Source organism: Zingiber officinale, chromosome 5B (genome assembly GCF_018446385.1).
Source record: "Zingiber officinale cultivar Zhangliang chromosome 5B, Zo_v1.1, whole genome shotgun sequence".
In the NCBI taxonomy this organism is placed as follows: domain Eukaryota; kingdom Viridiplantae; phylum Streptophyta; class Magnoliopsida; order Zingiberales; family Zingiberaceae; genus Zingiber; species Zingiber officinale.
Window position 1 is genome coordinate 66,274,262 of NC_055995.1, and position 7,275 is coordinate 66,281,536.

The window sequence follows — 7,275 nt, forward strand, 5'->3', positions numbered from 1 at the left end:
TTTCACTGAAAAACAATTCCCAAGCTAAGTCTTCACCGACTGAAGAGTAGGGATATCATTTCCAATGAAAAGTATGTCATCTACATACAATAGAAGAAAGATGATTGTGCTCCCACTAACCTTCTTGTAGACACAAGGTTTATCTTCATTCTTAATGAAACCAAATATTTTGATTGCATCATTGAATCGAGGATTTCAACTTCTAGAAGCTTGCTTCAATCCATAAATAGATCTTTGTAACTTACAAACCTTTTCAACATTCTTTGGATCTACAAAACCCTCAGGTTGTGTCATATACACATCCTCGAGGAGATTTTTGTTAATAAATATAGTTTTGACATCCATTTGCCAGATCTTATAATCATAGTAAGTTGCAATAGCAAGTATGATCCGATGGACTTGAATATTGCAATTGGTGAAAAGGTTTCATCATAGTCTATACCATGAATTTACTTGAATACTTTAGCTACCAATCTATCTTTATAGGTATGCATATGTCCATCAATGTCAGTCTTCACCTTGAAGACCCACTTACACCCAATGGGTTTGATTTCTTTAGGTGGATCAACCAAAGTCCATACTTGGTTAGTGTACATAGATTCCATTTTGGATCTCATGGTCTCTAGCCATTTCTTAGAATCTGAGCCCTGTACAACTTCCTGATAAGATGTAGGCTCATTGAGACCAACAAACACTACATCACCATGATCAGATAAGAGAAAAGAATATCTCTCAGTTTGACAACAGGTCCTATCAGATCTACGTAGAGCTTGTGCTACTTGAATAGGTTGTTGCTCCACAACTTCTTGTGGTGTAACAAAATCATGCTCCACAACATATTGTGGTACCTGTTCAGTTTCCATTAAGGCTTCAGTGCTAGTTTGTATATCTTGAATTTCTTCAAGATCGACTTAACTCCCACTAGTTTTTCTAGAAATAAACTCCCTTTCTAAAAAGACACCAGTTTTGGCAACAAATACTTTGCCTTGTGTGGGATTATAAAAGTAATATCCCTTTGTTTCCTTGGGATATCCTACAAAATAACACTTGTTCGATTTGGGTCCTAGTTTATCTGAGACTTGTCATTGAACATAAACCTCACATCCCCAAATTTGTAGGATTGTAAAGCACTAGAGGGGGGGGGGGGGTGAATACCGCTCGTGGCTAATTCGTTCGTTTTAAAACAATCGAGTAAAAATACAGCGGAATAATGAAAAGATAGAGACAAGAGAAAGCACACCAAGATTTACTTAGTTCAGAGCCTGTGACGACTCCTACTCCAAGGCTCGTACGTGAGAGTGCTTTCGATGGGCAATCACTAATTAATAGAAAGTTACAACAAGATTTACAGTTGAAGTACAAGTAACTTTGAAATACAACAATACCGACAACTTGGACAGTTGAATCCTTAGCACAATCATTATAGGGGCAGCTTTCGAGCGTTGAGGAGGCATTTCTGAGTAGCTCGAAGAAGCGGAACTTGTTCGGAATGTTGTTCATGATCTTGTTGTGAAGCTCCTGGTTGAAGCCTACTTTTATAGGTTGTTCTGGGTGGTTGGAACCCCTTCTAGTGCCTGAGACACATGGTTCGGCCAATCGATGCGAGCCACATCAGCTTGCAGATAACTTTTAAGTTCCGGGTGCCTGGACCGACTCCGAGCTCCAGACCCCTTCCGGGCACCCGGACCCCTTCTGGGCGCCTGGACCAGCTTTTTCTAGCCCCTTATTTTCTATAAAATAAAGTTATTCCAAGCATAAAACAATATATATATAATATGAGATTTGACAGCCTTTGACTATTCGGTTCTGACTTTGAGTTTCGTAGAAACTCTAGGTCGAACCGACGCCTACTGCTCCCTCTTTGGGAAAGCGTCCTAACCTACTCCACTCAAGAGAAGTTACCTGTTGCCAAACCAGTCCTCCAGACCGACTGGAATTTTGCTCAGCTCCTGAGGCTTTTGGTCTTCATGCTGGACATCCGCTCCACGACTCGTCCAGACTTCCACTCGGTCCGCGACCACCAAGATTTAAACCTAGAGTCCTTGACTCTATGATTTTTCCAGAAGCGCTCGACCCACCAAGACTTTCCACCTAGGGTTACCACCCCTTAGGACCTAGGGTTACCGCCCCCTAGGGTTTTCCACCTGCCTAACCACAACTAGGACTTTTTATCACCTAGGGTTATCACCCCCTAGGACCTAGGGTTACCACCCCCTAGGGTTTTCCACCTACCTAGAATTCACTAGGACTTTTGCCTAAGACAACTTAGGGCATTCCAGCAAGCTTAATCAACCTTATTAGACAACAAGACATCTTAACTTTTGAATCCTTTGCCATTATCAAAACACAAGTTTGATCGTCTGGTGCTTCTTGCACCAACAATGTCCCCCTTTTTGATTATGACAACCAGGTTCAAAAGTTAAGTAAATATATAGCAGTTTAATGAAAAATATTTTAAGAAAAATATAGCATTTTCTCACTAAGTATTAGATCCCCCTTAATTTATCACTCCCCTTAACTTTTGACCATTCTCTCCCCCTTTGCCATATATCAAAAATAATTTAGGGAGGAAAGGTTGTTTAACAAAAAGGTTTTTACTCTGTTTAACTTAAGCTCCCCTTAAAGGATATCACTTAAAACAAACTTAGTTAATTTTTAAGCGTTGAAAGTGAGTCAGTTTTTTCAAAAAAAACTTAGCTAAACTTAGCTCTAAAAATAATTGCTTTGAAAAAGACTTAGCTAAATTAGAAATGCTTTGAAAATACTTAGCTTTTTCAAAAAAAAAAAAATTGTCAAGTACTTAGATTTTTGAAAAACTTTTGATAAAATCTTGGCTTTAAAAAGATTTTGATAAAAACTTAGCTTTAAAATGATTTTGATAAAAAAACTTAACTTTAAAAAGATTTTGATAAAAGCATAGTTAAGTACTTAGCTTAAAAAGGATTTTGATATACACTTACTTAAGTACTTAGCTTATAAAAATTTTTGATAAAAGCTTAGTTAAGTACTTAGCTTAAAAAAAATTTCATAAAAGCTTAGCTTTTAAAAAGATTTAATAGACACTTAGCTTTAAAAATATTTAAAAAAAACTTAGCTCAGTAAAAGATTTATTTGAAAAAATACTTTATTAAATACTTATTTTTTTTTCTTTTCAAAAATAATTTTTTTTTCAAAAATAGTTAAAAAAAAATTAAACTTTCTCTTTCAGAAGTATTTTGAACTTTTGTAAAGTTTAACTTTCAAAAACTATATTTAAAATAAATAAAAATTAATGTCTTAACCTTCCTTTCACTCCCCCTTAATTAATTCCAAAAATGTTTGAGGGTCCTAGAGTCCAAGAATATAAAATAAATATAAAAGTATATTTTATTTTCCTAATTTTTCATCTCACTCATTCTATATTGTTAAGCATGTTCAACATATGAGTGTGTGTGAAATGGAGTTAAATTAAGTTGATTTTATCTTTAACTTTGAAAAATATTTATGATATAGAAGTATATTTCAAAAATAATTTAAGTTAAATTTATATTTTAAAAATACTAACTTTGAGATTTTAAAATATAAGTTTTGAATTTGAAGATTTCAAAATGTTGAAGACAAAAGTATTTTAAATTTGAGTTTCAGAATAATTAAGTTTGAATTTGAAAACATATACGATTGAGTAATTAAATTTTGGATTTTAAAACTTTTTAAACAATATTTAAAAATAATTATGATTAATATTTTGAAAATTAAATCATTTGAAAATAATTTACTTTGATTAAGGATTTTAGAATTAATTAAAATTAATTATACTTTTAAAATTAATTATGATTTGGAAATAATTAACATTTTGAAATTAATTATGATTTAAATAATTATAATTTAATTGTGAGTTGAAAATAATTAATATTTTGAAATTATGATTAACATTTTGAAATTAATTGTGATTTTGTAATTAATTAGATTTTGAAATTAATTATGATTTTATAATTAATTGGATTTTGAAATTAATTAAACTTTTATAATTAATTATATTTTGAAATTAATTATGATTTTATAATTAATTATGTATTTTAATTGAATTAGATTTAATTTAATTAATTTAAGTTTGGTTAACTACTTTAAACCTAGGTGCATCTCAGCCTTTTCTAGATTTTCAGTCAGGGAACCTTAATAGTTTTGTGAGATGGTTAATTTAATCTTCAATTTAAATTTCAATTTAAGGATTGATCAACATTTGAGTTAGACTAAGGTTCAAAAGTCAGTTAATTAAATATCTGTTTCAATAATTGGCTTCTAGGTTGTGGTGAGGCACTAGACCTTCTTGGGTATGAGATCATCCACCACTTCTAGACAAAACTTTTTAAAGAAATTAAATATTTAATTTTCTTTCTGAAAATTGTAACGACCCACCTTCCTTACTATTCTCTAAGGTGACCGTTACTTAACTATTAACTCTACTTACTAGTGTTACTTATGCTAATATTAGCAATACTCAACTTTGTCACGCCCCCAGAGAAGTTCCTACCGAAAAATTTCGGCAGCATCTCCTCTGTACCGGTGACTATATGGAGCATACATGCACAAAAGAAATAACATCACCACGCAGTTTAATAAAATCAGATCATGCAAGTAATGAATAGCGGAAACATAATGACATACAACTTCTTACTCCAAAATTTTCTTATCAACCTAAATAAAGAATTAATCTAAACAAATTCTTAAACTAAGTCTCAAGGGCTTCTATAGTCCAGGCATCACACATCCATCCACACCTCCTTGTCGCCTTCCTTGACTATAGCTTTTCCTTTCCTTTATCTGCAGTAAGAGGAAATGCAATCTATAAGTAAAATTACTTAGTAAGCGCTATCTAACTCACAAAATCTCGATATGCATGTACATATATCTATAACATAAACTAACTGAATGCTTACTAAAAACTACTCAGGCTCATCTAATAGTAAAGGAATCATAACAAACTGAAATGCTAAACATGTAAAGCTGCTCATGCTCTTCTAATAGCAAAGGAATTCAACATACTGAAATGCTAAACATGTAAAGCTGCTCATGCTCTTCTAATAGCAAATAACAGTAAGCTAATCTAAATAACATGCTAGCATAAAAGAAAACTAAACTTGCTGATTTTAAAACAAAGTGAAACTTATTTCATTTGTTCTAAACTTATTCTTTTATTTCACTCGTTTAAAACTTATACTTTAATACTTTAAAATAATAATCGACTTCTCTTGGGCCCAGGCGTAGTACCATCTTATGCGCGTTCCCTAATAGGTTGGGGTAGCGAGCCACCAATCCTAAAAGAGCAGACCTTGGTCTACCAGAGCCAAGACCTTGGAATTGGACATCTAGATTTGTTTAACGACAACCTTGGAAGTCGGGTACTAGCCTCTTCAAAGTAAAATATCTTATTATCTTAATTATTTCTTCTTTAAATGCCTTGGCATTTTAACAAGCACCTTGTGTGCCAAAATCCCTAAAGTCTTGACTTTGAGATCTACTTAAGGCCTTGGCCTTTTTCTTTCTTTTCTTTATCTCTCTTATACTTGTTAATACCTCGAATAAAAGAATGTCTCATACAAAACTGTACTAAAATGCTTATTAACATTGCACTGAAATGCTTAACAGAATTGCATGGAAATACTTAATAAAACTGTACTGAAATGCTCAATAAAACTGCATACTATGCTAATCAAAATTCTGCATACTTTGCTAACCAAATTCTGCATACTGTGCTAAATAAAATTCTGCATATTAAGCTAACAGAAATCTGCATACTGTACTTATAAAAATCTGCATACCATACTTATCAAAATCTGCATACTACTAATAAATTTCTGCATGCTATGCTAACAAAAATCTGCATACTACTAATAAATTTCTGCATACTATATCTATACACTAAATTTCAACATTTACCAATCTATCACAAGATTCCAGCAAGTATAAACATGTTCATAAAGAAAATTCTAGTACTACTAAACTGTGCTCATAACTCTAGCAATGCCAACAACTAACTTGTTTCCAGAAAGATTTCAATCTAATACATTTGTACAGGAATGCAAACCGAGCCTCTTCCATGGAAACAAGAACTGTAGCAAGAAGGGATCTCAACTGCATACTTATTTAACAGGGCTATCCTTTTTCATTGCAGCAAGGACAAAAAGAAATAGAAAAACATCGAAATGTTGCACATTGGTTGTGCCTGTGCAATGAGTTAATCAAGGAAATCTAAACTGAGATGCCACATATTTCAACCATTTTATGATCATTGCCTAGCAACAAGACCAAAACCGCAAGGCTAATTGTGAGTCGATCGTGTCCAATGGTATAACAAAGAAAAGTTAAAATCTGAGATGCTAATTAATGTAACAAGGAAGTCTAAGTTTAATATGCTAACTTTAAGGGCTGCTCCCTTCATTGCAACAAGGAAGAACATGAATAAGTCTAAAGCCAAGATTCATGGCAGCATACTCCGAAACTAGAGAAGGAAAGCAAGAATTCGAAGCTACTCCTACTGCAGGTGAGAAGCAACTTACCGAGATGTTCTTGGACTTACAACCGAAGAGGAAGGACTTCTAATGCTTCTAGGGTTTCGGTTGGCTTGCGATTTTGGCCTCCTCTTCGTGCTCACGGATTCCTTCTTGACTGTAACGATCCAAATTTCCTCATTTTGAGCCCCAAAAATAATTCAAAAATATTTATAAATACCTTTAAAATATTCTAGAGATTTTTAGAAATTTTTAGAGTATTTTTACGTAATTTTTAGAGTTCGTTTGGTATTTTTACCAAGAGGAAGAAGTTTTAAAAAAAATAATAAAATAAAATAAAAAGTGTTAAGGTGGGGTTTTGAACCCAAAAATCTGCATACTACTAATAAATTTCTGCATACTATATCTGTACACTAAATTTCAACATTTACCAATCTATCACAAGATTCCAGTAAGTATAAACATGTTCATAAAGAAAATTCTAGTACTACTAAACTGTGCTCATAACTCTAGCAATGCCAACAACTAACTTGTTTCCAGAAAGATTTCAATCTAATACATTTGTATAGGAATGCAAACCGAGCCTCTTCCATGGAAACAAGAACTGTAGCAAGAAGGGATCTCAACTGCATACTTATTTAACAGGGCTATCCTTTTTCATTGCAGCAAGGACAAAAAGAAATAGAAAAACATCGAAATGCTGCACATTGGTTGTGCCTGTGCAATGAGTTAATCAAGGAAATCTAAACTGAGATGCCACATATTTCAACCATTTTATGATCATTGC